Genomic DNA, 27,535 nt, shown 5'->3' with positions numbered 1-27,535 from the left:
AGAATTGGGCACCAGTGTCAGTCCCATAGACTCATATTCTCCACGTGTGGAATATGTCTCAAGTAAGGATGTCAGGAAAAGTGACATCCATCAAGTATGAGCTGTACTTGTGTGTGGAGGTAACTAATAACACTTTGCGACAAGAGTGAGAGGGACCCTCATTATCATGCTCCACACTGGCTAAACCGAACTCCTTGAGTTCCTAGACCATGTTGTATCCCATGTGACAACATGTGCCAAATCAAACCCTACAAGTAGGTTCGTAACATCATAAGGTAGAAAGGTAGATTGAACACTTGGTCCAAAATACTTTGTGACGACATGACCTTGGCATGGCTCTATAACATTCAAGCGTGCTTATACGTCTTGAAAAAAAAAAAAAACCAAGCAAAGCATACAAAAAATGGAATAACACCAAATCAATAGATGCGTACCTGTAGATTTGAACGTAATGTTCACTTACTCGTATGCAAATGGAGAGGAGCACATCTCCTACCTGAACAAACAAACAATATTGCACTGGGAACGGTGGGTTTTGCCTTCACAATCCAACCCCTTTGGTTAAAATCTACGTAGTCAAACCCCTTGGTAAGACCCTTCGAAGAAACTGCTCAAGTAGCAGTTAACGGTAACCAACATAGTTAACCGTGTACATACTGATTGGAATCAACTTGAAAAGTTGAGTTTGTCTGCTACTGCATGGTAGAATGCGGAATTCTTCCTTGAAAGTCTAACTGGGAGAGATCAAACTGTGATCCTCAAGGCAGATCAACTGTGATCCTCAATGCCTATGGGATGATGTAGCAGTCACCCGCCGGGTCGTACCCCAAAACACTATGTCCATAGACACTCCGTAGTGCTATAGAGAGAGCACGAAATCCACACAAGTGAATTGCCTAGCTCCTGTGGACAACAATACTGTCTCAATTTTCTGATGCATCTATACTTACTTGTAGAGATCAGCTACCGTGAGTTGAAGATTTTCAAAAACTCAACTTGAGCGTCGCACTGAGAACAGGTAGTGCAAAAAGACTCTACACATCTTGACCTACCTTCCTTGTAGGGGTCGTATTTGTATGAAAATGACTTAGGCATTGGCACTTTGCCTGTAAATTAAGTCCAAATTTTAGGTTCCTTTTAGTGTTGTTGTGTGGTGACAGTAACCAACAATCAGGTGAAACAATCCATCACGTATTCTGTCCTTGACAGAGTTACGAGTGTGATAGCGAAAGTGCAATGCGTGAAGCGGTACAATCAAGTCTATCTCGCTAGCATACCTTGCCGAGAGTGATGGCCTCAAACATGAGAACCAAAATCATAAGTGCCTTGCACAATGCAAACAGGTAGGGATTGTGTGAGCTAATATTCCCTATTTTGCCAGTTCCTCAAACTTGTGTGACAATGCCCTTGACTCCAAGTCATTGGGCAGTACTTGGGCACAATGGAGAAGCCTTGCTTCATGTAAAATTGCAAAAGCACTTTGCTTTGCACAATGATAGTAATTGCCAAGTAAAGTGTAAACATAGAAAAAAACAAGAAAAACTTAGATTTGGCTAACCTGGTAGTTGTTTCTACAACCATTTGTCATGAAATTCCAAAGGAAAAGCTCGCGTAAAGGTGGCTCATAGCCAAATCTTCCATGCGAGAGAGAGTTTTCGCATATGTATATTCGCCCTTTTGTATCATATACATCCGTCGTATACGAAATAAAATAATCTGCAAACCGTTTGCCAAAGCCTTCCCAAGTTTGTATACTCATAGCATATGCCAAACGTGGTGAGTCATTATGCAAGATGCATAAAGAGAAGCCGTGCTTCACCTAAATCGGGTAGTGCTAATAGTCAACTGATGTGGCTGCAAATAGCATGACAAAAAGAATCGACCTTGTCGAGCAATTTCAAGTGAAATTAACCAGTATTGTGTGACAAGCATCCTATGTTGGCTTGTAGAAAACAGTGACAAGGAGTATGCCATGCCGAACAACTTGCTGCCCTCAACAAATCCAGTAATATGCCATGCCTGTCACCTTGAGATGCTGAAAAACTGGCTTTTGGCCCTGTATTTGAAGCAAAAAGTAACCTGTGATGAGCGTGCTCCATTAAGGTACTCAGGAGAAGCCATGCTTCATATAAGTATGTCTGGCCTCATTGCCAATAAATGTTATGAGCAATCGATAGCATATCAAAAAGAGTCTACTTGCTTGGCATTATGAATGATAGCCGTGATCATTCATTCCATTGCATACGAGAGTTATGAAGCACATAGGCAATAACTTCATGCTGTCAAGGGCCTTGCCCATTTCACAACCAATGTGGTATCATGTGAGAACTGTTATGTGAGAACTGTAATTCTCTTACCTGCCAGGTTTGATTGCCATTGTGCATGACAATCACCACCCCTAGCATTAGTGTTTGCATCACCACATAGTGTGGTTAAATGTTGTATAGGTAGAGAAGCCTTGCTTCTCTACAAGTCCAAACTCAGGGCTCTTGCCAGTCGCATTGAAATCGGCCATGCCGATCAACGATCCAACCATGCAAAACAACTTTTGCACGCATGAGCCAAATGTGCATGAGCCAAATTAGCCACCGGCCTTGCCGTTGCATCAAAGATAACGCTTGGAAATTTGATATGTATAAGTTTGCAAAATAACATCACATAGGGATTAAGAAAATCCTTGGAAGTACGAAAAGACCAACCTGATGAGCATGGTGTTTGTCTGTGTACGCAGCAAACATAGCCGCCACTCGATCAACACTATCGTCTTTGTCTAGGAGCTTTGCCCCTTCGCCAAGCCGAACAACAGGCCTGCCAGCTTGGCCTCCCTTCGAGGCTTGCATGCAGCCTCGGGTACCATCCTTGGGCTGCTTGTGGGACGGACAGCCTGCTGGTGGGCAGCCCCTTGGGCGCCCCCAATCGGAACTGGAAAGAAAGAAAGAAAGAAAAAATTATCGCAACCCTGGCTATGGCAGCACGCTGCAGGCTGCGCAGGGATTATGGACGAGAGAACTCGTGCTGCAGACCAAACCAAGCGACGCTCCTGTGATGAAATCTGTTCCCTGAGCCATGGCGAACCCGACAAGCTTCACACAGCCCGTTTTCATGCAGGGCAAAACCACCCACCTCCCTCATGCAAGCGGCTGTTCACCCATCTGCTTGGCCATCAAACAAAAAACCGCCTAGCAAGCGTCCCTGCACACGTAGTGTGCCTTGACACCGCCCTCTTGCTCGGCCGCCTTGCACACCACATGCAAACCCTGCACGTTCTGCTACTGAAAACGAGGGAGAGAGAAAAGAATCCGAAGCAAGAGAGAGGCCATGCCTCGTAATGAATTCGAGAGAGAGAGACCTAAAGAGATAGAGAGTCCTTTCCCCTCCTCCATAGCTCTCCCCTCCCCTGAGCTCTGATACCAATATAAGAACCCCAGGAGCTAGAGACCTGGATCCTCCACCCAACCGCCCATACTTATAGGCTCTTAGCCCTAGTGTCCCCTGTCCACACTGCTAGCTGGGCTGTGGCCGGGGTCCGTGACCCCCCTTTAGGGTAGGGTCGTGCCCGTAGGACCCGTGTCCTGACAGCCTTTAACTAGATGCTGACCTTCTGTGTGATGCCATCTAAGACTTCTTGGACTTCGTTTTGGACCTTCATGGCAGACTCTGCAATGGAGGCTTTAACCTCTTGTGCTTTTGTAAGGAGAGTCTGGTTCTCTTATTCCTTTGCGACCTCGAGCTTGTGTCAGCATTTTTTGACGGCTACATTTTCCCGAATGAGCTCTTGGATTTGGGTCTCATGAGATGAGATTCTGGCATCTTGACAGGCAAAGGAGTCCTTCCTCGGGGCAGCTTCCACAACAAGAAAACTTTTGCGTGCACATAAAACTGGTGTGCTAGGAGTAGACATCATCATAAAAGTGTGTGAGAACTGGTGCCTCTAGGGAAAAGATCTAGTAGGTCAAATGACCTAGCCCAAAAAAAAAGGAGCCGAATGATTGGACAGGTCAACTGCGGCGAAAGACACAATTTGCTGGCTGTTGAACCCAATTGAGGCCAGTTGGCTGTATCTGAATCTGCAATGTTGCCCAAGACTAGAGCATGACATAATAGGATTCACGAGATGTGCACGATGCATAATAGGAGTTGGCAGAGCTGCAGGGTGATGGGATGAGAGCTCTAGTAGAGCAGGGCAAAGCTTAACCTTAATGCCCCCCCCCCCCCCCCCCGGGCGGCCCCTCGCCCAAGGGGGGAGAGAGAGAGCGAGAGAGAGAGAGAGAGAGAGAGAGAGAGAGAGAGAGAGAGAGAGAGAGAGAGAGAGAGAGAGAGAGAGAGAGAGAGAGAGAGAGAGAGAGAGAGAGAGAGAGAGAGAGAGAGAGAGAGAGAGAGAGAGAGAGAGAGAGAGAGAAAGAGAGAGAGAGAGAGAGAGAGAGAGAGAGGATGTCATGAAATTGCTTAGCTTTCAAGTCTTGGCTTTGTTAGTAGCTAGTCCATACTTTGGGAGAAGGTAGTCACTCTAAGCTAGTCCATACTTTGGGAGAAGGTAGTCACTCTAAGCTAGTCCATACTTTGGGAGAAGGTAGTCACTCTAAGCTTCTGCTCAATGATAGAATTGTGGACTCTTTTGAAGTCAAAAAATCAAACAAACAGGGATGCACTCTTTTCCCTTGTTTTTCACCATTGGGCTCCCACATGCTAATTAATATGCTTGAAGATTGTGTTGCGAAAGTGGAGATACAAGGGTTGGCCCTACTCAAAAGCAAGCAACTTTGGCAAATTTATTCACAGAGGAATCACTCATGTTCTTTAAAAGCCTATCCCCAAGTAGTGCAAAATTCTCTTGAAATTGTGCAGATTTTTTCTCTTGCGTCAATGTTTAAGTGTAATATTAAAAATTAAGGCTGATTTATATGGTGGAGCACGACTCATTTGACCCATATTTTTGGATAGGGGAGATTGTCTTGAAAGGTAAGATTTTTTGCCATTTGGGAGCCCTTTGGGGTGGGGCTTCACACACAAACAAAGATTCTAGCTGGTATTAGAAAAGATGAGGAGGAGGATGAGAAGATGGGAGTCTGTGCTTCTATCATTCCCTAGTCGGGTTAAAGTGACCAACTCCTTCATGATCCCTTACAATCCCTTTACTATCTAGATCCTTAAAATAGCCAAATGTAATTTGAAATAATTATTGAAACCGATTAAAACATTTTTATGGAAAAAAAACACCACAACCTTGACACCTTGGCAATGGGCGAAATGGGACGTAGTCTCTAGACCAGTAGAGCAAGGTGGTCTAGGACGGCCCTTTGTGCCAACTTTTTGGTCTCAATTGTCGAGCAAGACTAGGCATGGGCTATTAAGACCTATGATATGATGGACGAGGCAAAGCTCTACTCTGAAGGGGAGGGGGGGATTGAGGTTTATGAAAAACTGCTTGCCCCTCAATGGACCAACTTGAGGATGAGTGGTACAATGGGTGATAGGGTGCACAAGTAAAACAAAGTACTGGAGGTCTTGGGGTGGGGAAGATACTATTGGATGCTTACAAAACTCTACAACACTCTGGTCCCCTTTTCTCTCCAAACATGCTAGGATACTTTTGAACCCCTAGTGGAAAGACATTTTAAGAAGGTTGAATAACAAAGGACTCTAGCATTTGACCCACTTGTGGGACATCATCATCCTGAATTGAAAAGAGGAAGACCTCACCATGGCTGCCTAATTTCACCTTAATGGCATGGAAAGGTTTTTGATTAGTAGAGATTTTGAAAGGCTGGGAAATCTCTTAATGCTGCTAAGCATACCCACCTTTGAGTGACAATCTTGTTAGCAATGGCCACCAAGTAGCCAGTTTCTCAAACCACACACAAAGGGAATATACCTAGGTCTTATATTAAAGGGATATTAGTTTTCCCCTCTAAACCAATGGTGGGGCAAAGAATGGCCAAAGAATCAATGGCTAGCGTCTACAAAGAACATACAAAACCCCCAGTTACACCACTGTCAATGAAGATATTTCTATGGAAGGTGTTATGGGGGCATTGCCAAGAGGTGGCAAGATTTTAGCTTGAGGTATTGGCTCCAATAGATGTTTGAGATTAGAGGCTTGGCAAGTAAGGTATACAAATGGATCCAAAGGACATAGAAGATTTGCTTTTCCAAGAATGATACAGGGTTTTCCAAGAATGATAAAGTCCTTGGAGGGAAAGAGATGAAAAGCCAACCAGTTTTGATATGTACTCAAGTACTGAGATTAAACATCTTCCACCATATTTGGAAGGCCAGGAACGGTCCAGTACTTGCTCATGATCTCTAGGGAGCCAGCTACACAGAGATTGTCCAAGATAGCAGGAACACTATTTTTGGGATTGGAAAATCTAGATGAGTGGAATTGGGTAACTCTCACCGTTGACAATTTGATGGATATGGGGTTGTTGTTCCATTTGATTATTAGTTTCCTTTGGAATGTATGTGGTCATGGATTGAATTGAGAATGGTGTTCATGTAATGGGTTTTTATTATTGATACAACATCTCATGTGCTGTGAGATTTGCAAGAGAGAGAGAGAGAGAGAAACAAAGAGAAATGTGTGTCAGAATACTCACAACAAGTGAGATAGATATATTACCATCTCGCTACAAAGGCATCCACTCTCTCAATATAGATGAAAACTTGGCTATAGAATGAGCCAGTCTATTCAAACTAGCCTGCAACAACCCGCACATGTTGTTGAAAAGTACCTCTTTTCTCTAGATGAAAGCATGAACATGAATCTCACCAAGTTACAGATAGCTATTGGTACATTTAATTCTTGAGACATTGCTATGTCATTTTGTTTGATGTCTCTCTCAATTTTGTTTTTTATCATCTAGTCTACTAGGAATTTAGCCACCTTTGAAAATCAGATGTACTTCAAAAATTCTTTCCCTTGGAATCTTATCAAGCATAGAATCATAAATGATATCATCACATACGAGAAGATTGCAAAACCATCATGTAAAGTTTGCAATTCTTGTCAATATTTTAAATGATATAATGTAAGTGTTTGAGGATTGACCGAACGGGCGTCCACCTGGTATCGAAAACGTAGCCCGACACCACATTTGTAGTTTACTATTTTGCCGATTTAGTATAGTGATACTCTATGTAAATCCTGATTCTAGAGTAGCAGTCCAATTCCCTAAGTTGTCATTCTGTCATGACAATTATAAAGGTCCATGTAAACCGGCCACTGGCCATTTAGAATGTCCTAGGTATAAAGTTCAATAACTTTAATGTGAAAGAAGGCTTATCTTTACAGAAGAAGGGAGCTCTAAAAATGTACGCTCAAGCTAAGAAGCTGCTCCAACTTGTAATCATCACAACTAATGATTGGGTAGTCCATTTTTAGTTTTGAAACTTGCATTGTGTTCCTCTTTGCATGCTCTTTCACTCAGGTGTAAGCATTGTCAATTTTGTTGAGGTTCACAACAACGCATTTGTGAGCCTTAATTGCAGATTTGAGTGCTTAAATCATTGTTTTTAGTCGTTTTGACCCTAAAAAAGTGTTCCTATACCATATGGAGACCTTTTTGGATAGTTTTGTTGCAATTTTCAGGACCTTTTCCATGATGGATCGTGATTTTGGTACCTTGTTGAATTGTGACCAAACTTGGTAGGATTGTGTTTCTAGGTGTCCTAGACCTCCTCCGAAAGTTTTGTTGCATTTCAAGTCCTTTTGAGTGCCAGAATGGTGTGATTTCCCTGATCATTGAGTGTTGGTTTGCTTGTTGAGTTGGTGTGTTTTCTTGTCAAGATTCACATCTTGAGATTGACCGCCTCAAAGAGTCTTCGTGCCCCATCCGAGTCACTTTCCTTAGTATTGACATTATGTTAGTGCCAGATTGCTATGCTATAGATGTCCATCCCGACGACTTGCTAACATTGGGGCCGTTTCGAGGATATGATCCTTAGATGGCGAGTGAACTAGTGCGTATTTAGAGAATTCTTTTTTGAAGATTTGTCTTCCATTCCATTTATACCTTAGCAGTGAAGCAGCTAGACACTGGGTTTAGTGCTTGGTAGAGTCTAGAAGTCAAGGAATTGCTAGATTTATTCTTGAGAAGTAAAGGGGTGGAGAGTGACATAGCCAAAATCATTTCATTCCTCAATTTTCCATAGGCTTTCAGAGCGTTGTTCCGTTTTCATTTAGACTTTATTTTGTACCGTTTTGTTTGTTTTGGTTTCATGTTTCATTTCAGTAATTAGGAGTAGAATAAATAACAACTACAACCATCAAATTTGTGATAAAAGATTGAGGGAAAACAGGGTGAAATCATATTTTGGACAAAATTGTTAAGTATGGAGCCTGATTTACCCTTGTAAATTTCTGTGGTAAAAGCGTACATTTGTAAGGCCCCCATTATGAGGAGAAGCCATCGTGCGTGAAGGAAAATCACTCACCGGAAACCAAAATTTTCACGGACAAGAATCAGGGGCAACTTTAAAGGCCTCGGGGGCCTCCTCCCCCGAGACTTTTTTTCGCCGGAATATTCCTTTTCGCCGGAATATTATGTCCGGACGACGGCAGGAAAGTGGTCGGAAAACAACTGGTCGGTTGGCCGGTGGCCGGTAGTCAATGGCCGATGGCCGGTGGTCGGAAGTCAATGGCCGGTGGCCTGTGGTCGGAAGTCCATGGCCGGTGGCCAATGGCCGAATTCAAAAGCGGACTTGACTTCTCAAGGGCAGCCACACATGGGCGGATTGGAAAGTCCGATTTAGACTTATTCGCACAAGGGCGGCTACACATGACTATCTCTCATTAGAGAGGGCAGCCCTTTTGGCCTATAAAAGGAGGCCATTTCTACACACATTTTATAGTGTGAAGTTGATGCAACAAGGTGAGTGTGAGGTGGTGAGAGTGAAGCAAGGCGGGAGCTCCATTAAGGGTATAATCCCTTTGTAAACTACTTCTTGTTTTGAAGTACTAAAGCCATTGAGTGGCTGCTTTCCCGTGGACGTAGCCCACATTGGGTGAACCACGTATATCGTGTGTAATCTCTCTCTCTCTCTCTACTCTATAATCTCGTGTATGTAAATCTATCTCTTTCCATTAAGTAATCTACTCAATTATCTATTTAGCTACGTCTTATTTCCTAACAACTGGTATCAGAGCAAGGTTTGCTCATAGCTAAATTATCTCAAGGAAAGGATTCCTTGAATTGAGTGGGAGTTATGGCGGAGGAAGGGAAGCTCAAGATTGAGAAGTTCAACGGCAAAAACTACCAACATTGTAAGATGTAGATTGAAGACTATCTCTACCAGAAGGACCTCTATTTGCCACTAGGCAGTCTTGCGAAGAAGCCCGCAACAATGGCAGATGAAGCATGGATTGTCCTTGATCGAAAGGCACTGGGAACAATCCGGTTAAGCTTGGCGTCAATGGTGGCCTTCAATGTTTCGGAGATGAAGACCACGGAGGACTTGATGAAGTCACTTGACAACTTCTACGAGAAACCATCGGCATCCAATAAGGTATTTCTTATGAAGCGCTTGTTCAATCTAAAGATGGCAGAGAATGGTTCAGTTGCAGAACACCTAAATGACTTTAACACAAACATAAGTCAACTTCGATCAGTGAAAATCAATTTCGATGACGAAGTGCGAGCTCTCCTTATACTATCATCTTTACCGGATAGTTGGTACAGCCTTGTGATGGCTGTAAGTAATTCTATCTCTGGCACAAATACTCTTAAGTTTGATGATGTTGTGGGTGTTCTCCTAAGCGAGGAAATGCGAAGGAGAAGCACAGGAGAATCATCAAGTGCTGCACTATCAGTGGAAACAAGAGGAAGGCTTAAGGAGAGGTTTAAAAACCAAAAGGGTCGTGATCGCTCAAGGCGGAGCAAGTCACGCACAAAGTCAGTTCTTGAATGCTGGAACTGCAGCAAGAAGGGCCACGTCAAGAAGGATTGCTGGTCCAAGAAGAAGAAGGAAACAGAGTCTCAAGACAACAAGCCAACATCGGAGGCCAATGTGGCAGGTAAAGTAGAGCAAGATGCTCTAATTCTCTCATTAGACAATGTGTCTAATTCCTGGATAGTATATTCCAGGGCTTCATTCCATGCGACACCACACAAGCAACATTTCCAAGACTACACCAAAGGTAATTTTGGGTATGTATACTTGGGAGATGATGAAGCTTGTGAGATTGTCGGCAAAGGTACAGTTTCTGTCAAAACTGCTAACGGAAATGAATGGAAGCTTAAAGATGTTAGGCATGTTCCTTCTCTTCGCAAAAATTTGATCTCTACAGGACAATTGGATGATGAAGGTCACAACATTGCATTCGGAAACAAACGGTGGAAGATCTCAAAGGGATCTTTGGTGGTTGCCAAGGGTGAAAACGTCGGTACACTTTACTTGTGTACTGTTAGCACGCAACCTTCAGCTTGTGCAGCAACTACAGAAGTTGACAGTGCGGTGTGGCACTACCGACTTGGGCATATGAGTGCCAAAGGAATGCAAATCCTTCAAACAAAGAAGCTTCTACCAGGTTTGAAAGAAGTGGACTTAGAGTTCTGTGAAGATTGTGTTTATGGTAAACAAAAGAGGGTAAAATTTCAAAAATCAGGAAATGAAAGAAAAAATAAAAAACTTGAGTTGGTTCATTCTGATGTTTGGGGTCCTGCAAGTACACCATCACTTGGTGGCTCATTGTACTATGTAACATTCATAGATGATGTGACTAGAAAAACATGGGTTTATGTCATGAAGAATAAATCCGATGTATTTTCCATATTTCAAAGGTGGAAAGCCTTTGTGGAGAATGAAACAGGTACCAAGGTTAAATGCCTCAGATCCGACAATGGAGGCGAATATTGCAGCCAAGCTTTTGAAAGCTTTTGTGCTAGCAATGGCATTCGGAGGCAAAGGACAACCCCAAGGACACTTCAACAAAATGGGATTTCGGAAAGGATGAACAGGACAATCATGGAACGAGCACGAAGCATGCGGCTACATGCAGGCCTATCGCTTGATCTTTGGGCGGAAGCTGTAAGTACGTCTGTGTACTTAATCAATCGGTCACCCTCAACGGCATTGGATGGGGGAGTTCCAGAAGAGGCATGGACAGGTAAACCGGTGAATTATGCATTTCTCAAAGTGTTTGGGTGTGAGGCTTTCATGCACATAGATAGAAGCCTAAGATCAAAGTTAGATGCAAAGTCCAAAAAGTGTTTCTTCATTGGCTATGGAGAAGGAGACTTTGGGTATCGCCTATGGAATCCTGAAGATGGTAAAATATTAAGGAGTAGGGATGTAATTTTTAACGAACAAAATATGTACAAAGATTACTTGGAAAGAAAACAAACAAAAGAAACAGGTGATGAGTTCATGGAGCTTGAGGACGGTGAAGAATCAAGGACTGCAAACGGTGACAATGTGCAACAACGTCAACCAAATGAGGAGCCTCAACCTATTCCCCGAAGATCTACAAGAGCAAGTAGACCTCCAGAAAGGTTTGTTCCTTCCTTCAACCATCTCTTGATCTCAGATTCTGGAGAGCCGGAATCATATGAAGAAGCTATGCAACATGAATCCAAAGAAGAATGGACGAAGAGCATGCAAGTGGAGATGGACTCACTACATCGCAACCAAACATGGGAGTTGGTTGAGTTGCCTAAAGGTAAGCAGGCACTTCAAAACAAATGGGTGTACAAGCTAAAGGAAGAAGAAGGTGGGAAGAAAAGGTACAAGTTTAGGCTTGTGGTAAAAGGTTTTTCTCAAAAGAAAGGTATTGACTTCAATGAAATATTTTCTCCTGTTGTAAAAATGAACTCAATTAGGCTTGTCTTAAGCCTTGTGGCTGCTCATGATCTAAATCTCGAGCAAATGGATGTAAATACGGCATTCCCTCACGGTGACTTAGAGGAGGAAATCTACATGCTTCAACCAAAGGGGTATGAAGTAAAAGGTAAGGAGACAATGGTTTGCAGATTAAAGAAGAGCTTGTATGGTTTAAAGCAAGCATCAAGACAATGGTACTTGAAGTTTGATCGATGGATGTTGGATCATGGATTCACAAGATGCAACTCGGATCACTGCGTCTACACGAAGAATTTGGGAGATGGGAAATTCATCATCCTAATGTTGTATGTTGATGACATGTTGATTGCAAGTGCTAACATGCAGGACATCAAAGACCTAAAAGAGGAGCTATCCAAATCTTTTTCAATGAAAGATTTAGGTGCTGCAAAGAGGATACTTGGTATGAAAATATCAAGGGACAGGACGAAGAAGACAATAAAGCTATCTCAAGAAGATTACATCAAGAAGGTACTAGAAAGGTTTGCAATGCAAAATGAAAAACCAGTTTCTACACCTTTGGCTGGTCATTTTAAACTAACGAAGGATATGTGTCCAAATACACAAGAGGAGATAGCCTATATGTCTAAAGTTCCATATGCTGCAGCGGTAGGTTCTCTAATGTATGCTATGGTCTGGACAAGGCCAGACATTGCACATGCAGTGGGAGTTGTGAGTAGGTTCATGGACAACCCAGGTAAAGAGCATTGGCAAGCTGTGAAGTGGATACTTAGGTATCTAAAGGGGACAACAACAAATGCTTTGTATTTTGGAGGAACTGATATTTTTCTAGAAGGGTATGCTGATGCAGATATAGTAGGTGACAAAGATACTCGAAGGAGCACTACTGGCTATGTGTTCACGGTTGGAGGCACAACAGTAAGCTAGGCTTCAAAGCTGCAGAAAGTGGTTTCACTTTCTACCACGGAAGCAGAGTATGTAGCAATGACGGAGGCAAGCAAAGAAATTCTGTGGCTTCACATATTCTTAGAAGAGCTTGGATTCAAACAAGACAATTGTGTCTTGTACAGTGATAGCCAAAGCGCTATCCATCTTGCAAAGAAATCGGCCTTTCATTCAAGGACAAAGCACATTGAGGTGAGATATCACTTCATACGCACTCTTTTGGAAGAGGGACAACTAAAGCTAGGAAAGGTGCATACAAGTGAAAATCCTGTAGACATGTTTACAAAGGTGGTCAACAAGGAGAAGTTGAGCTTTTGCTCATCTTCAATCGGCATTCAAGGATAAGAAGCCAGAATGGAAAGCAGTCACAGGTTTGGTTTGGAGATCAGTCTCCAAGTGGGAGATTGTTAAGTATGGAGCCTGATTTACCCTTGTAATTTTCTGTGGTAAAAGCGTACATTTGTAAGGCCCCCATTATGAGGAGAAGCATCGTGCGTGAAGGAAAATCACTCACCGGAAACCAAAATTTTCACGGACAAGAATCAGGGGCAACTTTAAAGGCCTCTCCGCCCCCGAGACTTTTTTTCGCCGGAATATTATGGCCGGACGGCGGCCGGAAAGTGGTCAGAAAACAACCGGTCGGTTGGCCGGTGGCCGGTAGTCAATGGCCGATGGCCGGTGGTCGGAAGTCAATGGCCGGTGGCCTGTGGTCGGAAGTCAATGGCCGGTGGCCTGTGGCCGAATTCAAAAGCGGACTTGACTTCTCAAGGGTGGCCACACATGGGCGGATTGGAGGGTCCGATTTGGACTTATTCGCACAAGGGCGGCTACACATGGCTATCTCTCATTAGAGAGGGCAGCCCTTTTGGCCTATAAAAGGAGGCCATTTCTACACACATTTTATAGTGTGAAGTTGATGCAACAAGGTGAGTGTGAGGTGGTGAGAGTGAAGCAAGGCAGGAGCTCCATTAAGGGTATAATCCCTTTGTAAACTACTTCTTGTTTTGAAGTACTAAAGCCATTGAGTGGCTGCTTTCCCGTGGATGTAGCCCACATTGGGTGAACCACGTATATCGTGTGTACTCTCTCTCTCTCTCTCTCTCTCTCTCTCTCTACTCTATAATCTCGTGTATGTAAATCTATCTCTCTCCATTAAGTAATCTACTCAATTATCTATTTAGCTACGTCTTATTTCCTAACAAAAATAACCATAACTCTAAAATTTGAAAAATTTGATGGTAGAGACCTCAGAAGGGATCCAAATTCAAACTTTGTAGATCAAGGGAATCATTAGTCTATCTAGAAGCAATCTAAAAAGTTTGGCCAAATTTTGTGGAGAAACATGGATCGTGATCCATGTACCCGAGAGACCAAATTTGCAAGAAAGTAATCAGTTATAATGTACTTTAGTGGGACATTGCTCTCATCAAGTTTGCTTGAAAGTAAAACTCAAAAATCACATCAAAATTGGCTTATAGGGCAAAAACAACAAAATAGATATTCCAGACACAAAATTTGGGGTTTTTTAACTTTTTGAGATCCAAATTCAAAAAGGGTTGCGATTTGGCTTCTATAGGGCATAGAGAATCAGCAGAAGAAATTCATGAAAAAATGTTGTCAAACATGGATCGCGATCCATGTACCTTTTGACATTTGGGGTTGATATTTGACAAGTACATCCCTGATAACTAGTGGAATAAATTTGCCCAAAAGGAGGAAAGAAAAAAAATAAAAAAAGTTGATGAAAATATCAAAATTTTACCAAATATCCCAAAACTACAAGGCAGACATAAAAACTCACTTTTAATTGGAAAAAAGTTGTCCAAATTCAAAAAGATGTGGTGGAGTAGATAACTGACACTAAAGTAATCATCATACCAAATTTGGTGTTTAGATGTGATGAAAAATGGATCGCGATCCATGTAACTCATAAAAAATTATTGACTCAAATTTGAGAAGTAGGTAGCTGGTATCCTTTAATACAACTTTTACAAAAGAACTATATGCAAAAAAGTTGCAAAAAGTGGTCAAAAGAGCCAAAAACAGAACATTCTCCTAACTGTCACAACAAATTACAGAAGTCAATTTTGGTAGGGTAAAACTAATCCAAAACCATAAATTCTTTGTGGAGCAAGCTACAAACATCACAATCTATCAACACACCAAAGTTCAGATCCAAAAGTGGTGGAATATGGATCGCGATCCATGTACCCCCTGAGAAGATTTTGAACAGAAACTTTATCAGCCTATAATAGAGACCATTGTGAACAAAAGTACCCAAAGAAGCATTGGCAAAAAAGTTAAAAAAGTGGATCAAAAGAGAAAAAAACAGTTTAAGGTGAAAACCCTAGAACAGACCTAAGAATTGACTTTTGCTTGACCTAAAGTAATCCAAATCACATAAAAACCATACAATAGGGATTAGTGGACCAAGGGCAAGCTGCGAGTCAAGTTTCATTACCATCTGACACAGAGATACATGGATCGAGATCTATGTTCCTCTGTCACAGATTGATACCAAACTTGCACCATAGCTAGAGCACATCACAAGGAGTCTTTAGGCTAAAACCCAATCAAACCCAAGATCATAGATGGCTGATGTATCCTCATCGAGAGTATGAAAAAGAGAGGTTGCAAATGTCTAAGGAGCTCATCCGGACGGCCCAAGCTCTTATGCAGCCACATGTTCCAAATGATGCTCCAAAAATGGAGGTGCTAATCCGCAAAAAAAATAAAGGAAACGGAGAACCAAGGTATTGTAAACAGAGACCAGGAACAACCAAAGTTGAGGCACTTTAGATACAAGGAAAGTAGCCAATACCATAGATGTGGTGGGCTCACAAGCAGTGATGTCAATTCTGGAGGTAGAAGAACCGTGGCCTCAATCTTTATGGGAATCGATCAGAAACCAAAAAGATGGTAGTGCTACTTTACAATCAGCACCTATCTCCGAGATAAACATGGATTATGAAATTTTCCCACGGGATATATACGATCTATATATGGGGATGTCGGGTCTGTTGCATCTGAAGAGAGCAAACCACACTCTCTACAGACTTTGCCATCTTTCATAGGAGAACTCGAGACAAAATTTGAGGTTAAAATGGTACCTTCTCAATGGAAAACCACAACAAAAATGATGGATACCAAGATCTTGCATGAATTGATGTCTTCTCCTATACAATGCATACTTTCTCTCTCAGAGTTGCTAAAAAGACCGCATCTACGGGGCCAACTGGGAAGACAACATGAAAAGATGGAGTTGAAAATCCCTTCACATGACCAATTTGCAAGTGAAAACACACATGAAAGTTTGCCTAAGAAACCACAGACAACACCAATACGAGTGAATAAGGTGGGTGATTACTGCAAAGGCAATGAAGGAAACACCACTGACCACTTGAGTACAAAGGAATAAATATGGTTGCGATATTAGATAGTAGGGTGGGAATTTCCATTGCAAATGGGGAAAGCCTGCTCTAAGAAAAACTCGAATGAAACTACAATTAGCAAATGGATACATGGAGAGAGTAATTGGAATGCTAGAACAAATCATTGTATCCTAGTGTGGCATTGAGTATGAGCATACCTTTGCCATAATGAATTTTGACAAGAGCAAAAAATTGGATATCACATTGGGTAGACCATTCATGCGTCAACTCAAAATGGTACAAGATTGGGGCTATGACTATATTTATTGTCTTCCTCCCTTGTCAAGATGGCATCAGAGCTATGGAGAGCATAAACATGAAATATAAGTTTTCTCATGATTTTCTCTTTATTAAGCTGATTCAAGAAGCTTTGTATTTGTGTTTCTTGCTATGTTAATGTTTAAAAAAAAAAAACAGCTGGCGTTTTGGATGCAAGCGCAATTGAAAGATTGACATGCAAACGCAATCATTATGATGGTAAGTTTTTCCCAATTTTGTTTGTGGTTAAGCGTCGAGAGAATAGGATGAAAAGTATTATCCAATTCTATTTGTAGTTAAGTGTAGAGACTAAAAGATGTAAATGTTGGAGCTATATATAGCATAGGGGTTGGTATGAGCTATATATACCAACCCCTATGCTATAGATAGCTAGGAGTTGGTATATATAGCTCCAAAAATAAATCAATGCTTTGACTAAGGAGAATAGGAAGAGTAGTGGCTTAAATATGATGTGATAGCATTGATAGAGTAGATACATGTGTGGCATGCAGACGACTCAGTCAGTTTTGTCAATTTTGTTAGATAGCGTTGTAACACCTACCTCTGCTCCAACTCAAACTTACATTATGCTTGTCAGCTCAGCCCGATTTGGTGTTGTTTGCTTTTTAAAGCTGTGTAGCAGAAGCGTGCTAGCCCATAAAGTTTCTTTCTTTCCAGAGTTGTGCAACAAAAGCATGTTGGCCATATATAGAATCATAAAGTTTCTTGCTTTTCAAAATTGTGCAGCGGAAGAGTGCTAGCCATATATAGATTTCACTATATGTTGCTTATCGTTTCGATCTCTACTAGTTGGCTTAGCCTTAGTTGGCATTGTTTGCTTTTCAAAGTTGGGCCATCCAATATTTCTCTCGCTCACATAATCGACCAGAAGCTTGAGTGCACGCAGAGCGTCCCACACAGATGAGCTTGTGGGAAGCCAAAAAAGAGGAGGATTGTCAACCGAGGGTGGAATCAGCCACCATATGAGAGTGGACGGCAACGGCCATGCAAGGAGGAAGGGGTGATAGGGCGATCATCGATGAGTGCTAATTATGGCGTAGTGAGAAATAAGGTCTCCTCGTTGCTGCAAACTCTCATCAGCTCATGCAAGATTCTTGCCGGTATCCCTCTTTATATGTATTGATGACAACAATATAATTTGTGGAAAGTGCAATGCACTTTACACCTAAGTGGAGTTCAAACCTCACCACATACACCTTATCCCTACAATAGCTAGATTGCTTATCCAAGCCTATAAAATTAACTCCTCTCTGTACTGTTAGACAATAGTTGTTGTATGCAATTCAAATTCGAATTTCCCCCTCTACTTGGTGTCAACTCCCCCTTCCCTTCTCTCTCACACCTCTCTCTCTTCTCTACCTCCATCTCTCTGTCTATTCTCTCCTTCTCTACTCTCTCACTCTATCTTCTATATATCACTCAAGTTCACAAGGTATCAGAGCTTCAGAACTTGAGCTCCTAAGTACTCTAAGAGCCTTCTCTCGAAGCAATGGCCTATTTTACGCCCATCTCTCACTTCCAAGGTTTACTCTGCTAGCATGACTAGCGCCTCGTCACCTATGGTTGCAACCACCAAGTCAAGGTACTTCACCATTGACAAGATCAATGGGAATAATTACAATGTGTGGAAGTTGAGAATGGAGCTATATATATTTGAAGAAACTTGGCCTCTGGAAGATTTTTTCTGGAGATAAAATAAGACCAAGTGAAGACGAGTACGCCTCCGACATGGAGCTACACTCGGCATGGGATTCAAGGGACATTACGGCTCAAATGGAGATTATACTCCATTGTGAGGATAGGCAAGTCCAAATGGTGTGGAATCTATCCACCTCTAAGGCTATTTGGGAGTTCTTCAACAACAACTATGAGCACACTGATCTTGTTTATCAAGTCTCCCTGATCAAGAGGCTTGTGAAAAATACTATGCAAGAAGGCCAATCTGCAGTCAAGTTTCTTGACAATTGGCAGCCACTGTTAGATGAAGTTCTCATCTCTGGAATGGAGATTTTAGAGAAATTTCAATGTATGCTTCTACTGGCAGCTTTACCCGCAAGCTGGAGAGCCTTTGTTACTACTCAAGCCCTGTCCCAAATGCAATTGCAAGGCCTTGTATCCAAAATCCATCAGGAAGAAGCTTTGAGAGACCAGTTTAATGGATCTACTCCAATGGCTCTAGCCACTCATATCAATTTCAGAAAAGGTGGTCCTAACCACCATTACAAAAATTCAAGGCAGTTGCATAAAGGTGGTTCTAACCGCCCTAGAAATGCGCCTTATGGTCAAGTTCAATGCCACAATTGCAAGAAGTTCGGACACATTGCCAAGGACTACAGGTCCAAAACCAAGCATCATGGTGGTAATCATGGAGGATTCAACGGACATAAAGCAAATGGAGGATATCATCACAAATCTCATGCTCATTTCACCAATATTTCAAGCTATGATGGTGATATACACCCTACTTCTATACAACGTTTTGCTGCAAGCTTCAGCTCCTCTAAGCCACATCACAACTCTTCTATTTGGTATGTAGACACTGGGCTACACATCACATGACATATCATTTTGATTGGCTTACACACTACACTCCTCTTCAACACCCACTTGAAGTCCTCATGGGGGATATCAACATTCAACATACTAAAGGATATGGCATTGTTGCCAATACCCTACCAAATGGCACTACTATAGCTCACTTAGACAAGGTATACTATGTACTTGGTCTAAAGCAGAATCTGATCTCAGTAGGAGAGCTCACCTCAAAGGGCATTACAATTTCTTTAATGCATTATAAGTGCATTCTGCATACAATTAACACAAATTACAGCCTTTCTCTATATCTTGCCCCAAGGAAGGACGCTTGTATCCTCTCGGCTCTAGCAAAGTCCAAGCCAAAGCACTTTAAACAGTCATCAATTCTCCTAATCAAGAGGAGACACTTACTTGGCACTATAGGCTAGGGCATGTCTCGCAACAAGTGCTCAAAGATATGCAGCAGAAGGGGCTAGTGGTAGGTTTTCCAACCACAATTACATCAATTACATTTTGTGAAGCATGCATATTGTGCAAAGCTAAGCATTTCAAGTTTCCAAGGTCCAAATCCCATACAACTCAACCTCTTGAGCTTATCCACTCGGATTTGTGCGGCCCAATGTAGACACAATCACTCACTGGCAACAAATACTTCCTAATCTTCATCGACGACTATACAAGGTATACTCATGTCTATTTCTTGGTAGATAAAGCTGCAACATTTATAAAATTTCAGGCTTTCAAAGTTGTAGTGGAGACACAACTGGATCACAAAATCATGGCACTAAGGACAGACAATGGTGGGGAATACAAAAGCAACGAGTTTCAACAATATTGTGTATCAAATGGCATTCGATGGGAATTTACAATTCCAGATCACCCCCAGCAAAATGGAGTCGCCGAGCGCAAGAATCGCACTTTAGTCGAAGCTGCCCCCTCAATGCTAGCCCTCACTCGACTTCCTATTACATTCTGGGAAGAAGTCATAGCTACCGCAACCTACATTCAGAATCGAGTCCTCTCATCCGTCAATCCACACAAATGAAGGGATATCGCATGACTAATTTTGTGTGTGTTTTTTTATTATTAACCTTGAGTTTATAAGCCTCGAGTTGCATGCATATAGGGAGACAATTTGCAGAAGGCTGCGAGGTTTGCCTCGGCACAAAACAGAGACATCAGAGTGATGTGAGCTACGATGCCTCACAACGCCGGCTACAACCGTCGGCCCTAATCAGCAACACATCGTGAAACATTGGTTTTTTTTTTGCTATTTTATGCTATTTTAAGAATTAAGGTATAATGTTATTCAAGAGTTTGGTTGTAAATACCGCTGCCATATTTCTTGGTATAGCACAAGTTACTTTTTTGGCTTTGATTACATCACCAGTATGTTGTATTTATATATAGCTTTTCTCATAAGTATTAAATGGATATTTAGGGATCATTGCAACTAACTTTAGCATGAGACTCACCAAGGCTGGCAACATTCCTTTAGTTCAAGGAAACTCTGTTGAGCACTGTCGTCATTACAATCCAAAGATAGCATCATAACAGTCCAAAGATAGCATCATAATAGTCCAAAGATAGTGTCCCATATTTAGCACTCGTGAGCCAACTCATGTATAGATAGAGCTATCTGTTTCAAATCTTGATTATATGGTTGTTGCATCATCATTGGTGGAGTTATCACTTATATTTGGTCAATCGATAATTTAACATCATGATTTTACTAATACTTTCCTCGATGATGTGATAGATGATGGATCTGACAAAGATCTTGTATGTGTAATTGAGAGCTCGGTGCCTCATACTACTCACCATTGGTGTTATGTTTGTGTGCTTGAGAGCTCGGTGCCTCGTACTTACCATTGGTATTATGTTTATTTTGTCATATTCCAAGTGAAGATATTCTCGGCATCAAGGATGAGAAATGTGACAAAGTTTATGCGTACTTGGGAGCATGTTATCGTCATCTTGATTGGTGCTATTATTGTTATCCTCTTATTGCACCCTCATCATGGTGCTATGGTTGTTATCATCTTATTGCACCTCGTTGTCATGGTGTTATGGTTGTTATCATCTTAATGCACACTCGTCGTCATTGGTGCTATGGTTGTCATCAGAATTTAGAAGTTCTGACTATGCATCACTAGTGTTTCATAGTATTTGTGTGCCGGCTTGTATTTATGTGCACACATGTATTGCATTCTTGTTATATGTACCTGTGGTATCATTATTTTTTTCTTTGTCGTCTCTAGAGTGATGTCATGAAACGTTGTTAGTGTGCAAATGAAAAGGAAAACAAGTGCCTCTATAACTCTTCACGAGTCACACCGTTGGAAAGAAACCCTGTATGACAGAAGAAATCACCAAAGTCGAACACCTGTGAAGATGAGCGAGAAATAGCTCGAACTCAAACCATGGCTAAAATTTTAGAAAACCAAGACCATGAACACAAATCTTGTGTCGTGAGGATCTCCGTAGAGCATCCATATGCTTGATTCTGATAACCGACGAGAAAGTTACAAGCTTTTGAAGATGGAAGGTCTCTCAAAAGCTCAAAAAAACAAGTCTCTGTTGGCAAAAAGGATGTGCAAGAAAATACAGCTATTAAAGGGGGATTTTTTTGGTTCTTATCCCAAGGGATTTTCTCTCTCTTCTTAGCCGACTTCATTTCCTCTTTAGGCACCTTTTTATTGGTCCATTTTTGGCCTTTTTTGGGTCAAAAATGAGCTGTCGGCCACTTTTTGACCAAGGCAAGTGGGGAAAGGGGATGTCCGGTGGACTAAAAAAGTGGCCAGGCACCTGGTGTGGACTGAAAATGGCACCCCCTCTCTCCCTCAAAGTCCACGAGCCCTCACAAGCAAGGCCAAGAAGCTCCATTAGCTCCTTTGATACACCATTAGGGGTAACCACTCCCCCCCTTATACCCTCCAATTTTCACATGCTCCCCCCCATGTGGGGTTATTCCATTACCACATGGCACCATCCTCCCACCTTCCCCAACTTCCCCATGTCCAAACCTGAAATTTCTGTTTTGCCCCCAACTTGAGCCATTTTCTCGGAGGCGTAGCGGGTGACCACGACCACCAAATATAGCGCTGTAAAGCATGGCTTGGAGCTTATTACCCCGGCTAACTCTAGAAATTTCTAAACATACCATTGCTAAAAAAAACCATCAAGTCGGTCCACTTGCCGTCTTCCCACGTGCATCCGCCGCCACTTTTTAAGTGAAAAAGCATCTACTTCGAGTGTGTGTACCTCATGATGTCGGAGTCTGATTTGCAAGCTATCAAGCACGGCTAGGAATGATCATTAAAAACTATTTTTTGAAAGCTCTACCAACCCAAAACTCAACCAACCGCTTGACCAAAACCAAGCCTTTGTACACGGTTTTTTACACGGACACTTTCAAAGTTGGAAGCACTATGTACATATATACATGAGGGTGTTCAGCAAGTTTTTTTGGCATCATTTATGGCTTTTGTACTCATCCAAAAAATGCCTGACATAACTTGTCAACCCCCCCTAGCATGCTTGATCATTCATGACAAGCAGAGGTCCCCAAGATGAACAATTGATGTAGCTTATCCCCGGCCCATAAACCTCATCCACCTTTTGTGGCGCATATACACTCTTTGTTTCCATTGATAACATCTCATCTGTCACAATAGTCATCAACCATGCTAAATACTTCTTAAGTCTATAACCATTAACACTGTAGCTATGTAGTGTACCATCTAAATCAGCCAGTTGATATGTCCCATTATCAAACTTGTTTACAACGGTAAAAGGACCCTCCCACTTGATCTGAAACTTCTTTTGGAAAGTGTGGTCCAATTTACTATTGTATCGCAAAACAAGATCTCTTTTCTCAATTCCCTTATCTTTCATGCATTCATTAGCTCTTTTCTGGGCCTTTTTACATATTTCTTGATAGTAATCCAAGGCCAAAAGCCTGTCTAGCTGCAGGCATTGTAAATCCAATAATCTTTGTTGCCAAGCATCTTGTTGCTCTTCATCTTGCAATGAAAAAAACTTGAGTGCAGGGATTTCCACTTCAATAGGCATCAAGGCTTCTTTGCCATAAACCAAGTGATATGGTGAGAATCCCGTGCTAGTTTTTATTGCCGTTCTATATGCCCATAACGCACAAGGCAATTCTGAGTCCCAAGTTTTGGCATGTGTTAAGGTCATTTTTGTCAGAATCTTCACCAATTCTCCATTAAACCTCTCATTAAGTCCATTGCACTGCGGATAATAAGGGGTGTTGTATTTATGCTCTATGCCAAGATTCTTGCATAAGAAATCGAACATTTCACCTCTAAACCCTGGCCCTCTGTCAGACAGCAACTCCAATGGCACCCCAAACTTGCAGCATATGTGCTCGTACACAAATTTTCCCATCTCCTTGCTGGTAATTTGTTTGACAGCCTTGGCCTCTGCCCAATGTGATAAATAATTCACTGCTATCAAAATATACACATTCCTCTTACTTAAAGTGGATAATGGCCCAATAGCATCGAGGCCCCATTTTTCAAACACCTCATTAGCCAGGATTGTCTTTCGCAGCTCAGGTTTAAGAACCCTTTTTCCCATCTTTTGACAAGCCAAGCAAGATTTACACCAGTGATTGACATCCCGTTGAATACTAGGCCAAACATAGCCTTCTTGCAAGATCTTGTGAAGCATAATCTTCATAGCAAAATGACCTCCGCAAGACCCTTCATGGTTTTCTTCTAAAATTTTGTAAATCTCCTCCTTCCAAGGTACATGACGCAATACGAGATCACTTCCTTTCATGTAAAGCATATCACCAATCATTTTGTACTTCCTTGCTCTTCTCATAAAAGCATACTTTTTAGATGAAGGAAAATCTTCAGGCAAGAGACCGGTCAATAAGAAATCCACCTCTTTTGATAACACCTCTCTTCCATGATACAAAGGGGCATCCGCTTTCAACACAAACACACAAGTAATCATTGCTTGTGCGGCCTCATGCGCTTCTTCATTTTGAGTCCTTTCGACATGCTGCAAGCTCCATGCTTCAAACTTTTTGAGTAGTGATTTCACTTTGAAGCATAGATTCTTCAGTCTATGATTCTTATTCTTCCATACTCCCAACACCTGCTTTACCACTAACAATGCATCACCTTTGATTTGTAAACGTTTGATTCCCAATTGTAGACAAATGTGTAACCCGCCTTCAAGAGCCATATACTCCGCTTCATTATTACTCTTTGCATTGAGTTTTAACCCTTGCTTCCTCACAAGATTTCCCTGCGCATCATAAATAACAACCCCACCAGAAGCAGCATCATAAATTCTTCGATAAGAGCCATCAAAATGTAGAAGTGAAGCATTTGATATAGCTAGGGTTTCTATTTTTTTCCCTTTGCACCACTTTCTCTTTAACCAAAACAGGAGTCTCTTTATAAGTGAGTAAGTCTACCAAAGTAGCCCGAGTACTCTCTTCCACTAGAAAAGTGAATTGGAACTCTTGCAGCTCAATAACCCATTTCATCACTCCCTTTGATATATTTGAGTTATTGAACAATTGAGGAAGCAATGAAAAACTGGTGAGAAAGGTGAACGGTTTCTGCAACAAGTAATGTCTAAACCGTCTACATGCATAGACCATGCTAATCATCACCAATTCAACCTCTGAGTACTCTCTTTCATGAGGAGTTTTAACCCTGCTAGCATAATAAACAGGCTTCATATACTGAGACTCTTTCCCTCTTTGCAACAAAATAGCCCCAATAATATCTTCTCCAACTGACGGGTTAACATAAAACTCCTTCTCCCAATCAGGGGCCTGCATAACACGTAAGGTGCTCAGCACTTCTATAACTTTGTCAAAAATATCCTCACAGTCACGTGTCCACTCCAAAGGATCATTTTTTACCACTTGCTGCAAAGGATACAACAGTTGTGATGCCAAAGGTATGAATTGAGACAGATATTTGACCTTCTGAATGAAAGTAGACAATTGTCTTGTATCCTTTGGGGATGACAACAATAGCAAAGCTTCTACTTTCCCTGGATCTGCTTCAATTCCATTTTCAGAGATAATATGCCCAAGAAGCTTCACCCTTGGCTGTGCCAAATGACATTTTTAAGGATTTAACTGACCCCCGCATTCATCATACCTTGCAAAAGTCATCTCAAGCTTTTGAACATGCTCCTTGCGTGAGCTGTACACACAAAAATCATCTATGAACCCTTTGACAAACTTCCCAAGGAATGGGGTAAGAACCCAATCTACCTTTCTCTAAAAAGCCCCAGGCCCATTTGTCAACCCAAAGGGAAGGCAAAGAAAGTAAAAACAACCCCATGGAGTGATAAAAATAGTCTTCTTCTGAACTTCAGGAGCAAGGATAAGCCGAAAGTATCCTGAATAACCATCACAGAATCTATACCTTTCAAAACCAGCCACTGTATCCAAGAGTTGATCAATGAAAGGCAATGGGTAAGGATCCTTTTGGTCACTGCATTTAATAGCTCATAATCAACACAAACTCTCCAACGCCCATCCTTCTTGGGAGTGACCACTACAGGGCTGACCCACTCAGCATTATCTATTGGAACAATAAACCCTGCATTCAAAAGCTTATCCACTTCTTCTTTTAAAGCATTCATTTGCTCCATACCCATTCTTCTTAGTTTCTGTCTCACTAGCTTTGCTCCTTCTATCAACTCAATCTTCAGTGGGTCCCCAACAAAACCCCTTATTTCTTGATATGATGTAATGAAAAGATTCGAAAACTTGTCCAGCATCTTCAGGTATTCTGCCTTTTCTTTTTGTGACAAATCTGTACTTAGCATATTTTGAACAAGTCCTTTCTTCACTGATAGCTCCTGCTTGGGCTGCATTAACTCTTCAAGCTGCTCCAATCGACTTGACGCATTTATATCCTCTGAAATCTGCAGCACTTCACCATCTTCTTTCTCCTCTTCATTTAGTAACAAAAAGGACACTTCACCCTCGTATGACCTTCTCCCAATGGCAAATCCGCTACTTCAAACTTCCTGCGAGGTCTCCTTTTCTTCTTGGTCTTTGCATCTTCACCCTCTTTCTCCTTCCTTTTCTTCTTGCTAGGGCCATCACTATTTGGTGCCCTTTCCCGCTCCCAATGGCATCATATCTGCCTCTTTATTCTCAACTTGCACAATACCCATGTGACCACCTGATGTTGAAGCTTGATTCTCTTGTTCAGCACCACGATCCTCTCGTATATCCGAGGCATAATCATTAGATCTGTCACAAACCTGCTGGGGAAGTGGATAAATATCACCTCCCATCCTCTTTGGATTTGTACAATGAGTGCTGATATGTCCCATTTCACCACAATTATAACAAGTAGGGATAAACCTTCTTGCTAGCTGAGGAGCACCTTGTCCACGACCCGTATTGGCATTAGCTTGAGCTTCATATGGCTCGGCCACCCCTCTACCACCACCACGACCAAGACCACTACCAAGGACATTGAGCCGTAACTCCTGCATCATGGTCATGATGTCTTGCATATTACGCTGAAATTGCTCAGTGTCTACAGCCCTTCGCATAGGTTGAACTCCAGCCTCTGCTTACCTCTCCTCATTTTGGCCACCATTAACCTGTCCATGGACCACTCTCCCATACTCGTTCAGTCTTTGAGCTTTCCATTCTTTTCCCCTGGCAGTTACAGCTGCTTCTTCAAAAGTGGTAGGCCGGTTCAACTCAACTTTAAACTTCAAAATCTCCTTCAAGGTTTCCACAAAACGGTCCTTTTTAACATGGCGGGAGGGGTTTCATTTCCCAATGCTCGGGCCCATTTATCCCAAAGGCGGGTAAAATTCATGACAAAATCATCCACACTTTGATTAGCCCTCTGAGTGTAGCCCAATCTCATGCCAAACTTCATCAGGTGCTTCGACATTCCTGTATTATGCCAAAAATTCCAGCTTCACATGATTATAGTCCAGCACAATCCCTGGTGTTTGTGCCTGTGCCGCCTCTCCATAATTTTGTAGCCAAGCTTTTGCTTCATCCTGTAAACTGTATTGCAACAGCCGTAACAGTATAGCTGGATCCTGTATGCCCCGCAGCAAGCAAGTAACTTCCAATTTCTCAATAAAAGAGTGCGCATTTTCACTAGGCAATCCATGAAACTTAGGAAACTCGTCTGCCATGTTTGATTGCCACACAAACACTTACATGTGACATCAAAACTGCAAGGGATGTCGATGGATCGCCCCAGTACCTAATCCACCTCACACTGGGTAACCTGGCCCTCAGTGCTCGGCTTCACAAAACCTCATGACTCTAACAAAGGCTGCAATCCAAATTAAACGACCGCCTCACTTGCTGTCCACAAATAGCACATACATAGGCGGTTGTCCATAAGGACCAACATCCCTTTTTTTATTTTCTGTCTGCATGGTATACGAATTTCGTAAAAATTAGAGCACATGAGGATTTGTCCTCAGTGGGGGCACCAAAACGATGTTAGCATGCAAACGAAAAGGCAAAAAAGTGCCTCTATAGCTCTGCACGAGTCACA

The sequence above is a fragment of the Adiantum capillus-veneris genome, chromosome 22 (genome assembly GCF_014529385.1).
Source record: "Adiantum capillus-veneris isolate H3 chromosome 22, ASM1452938v2, whole genome shotgun sequence".
Classification (NCBI taxonomy): Eukaryota; Viridiplantae; Streptophyta; class Polypodiopsida; order Polypodiales; family Pteridaceae; genus Adiantum; species Adiantum capillus-veneris.
Note: the sequence above shows the minus strand (reverse complement) of the source record.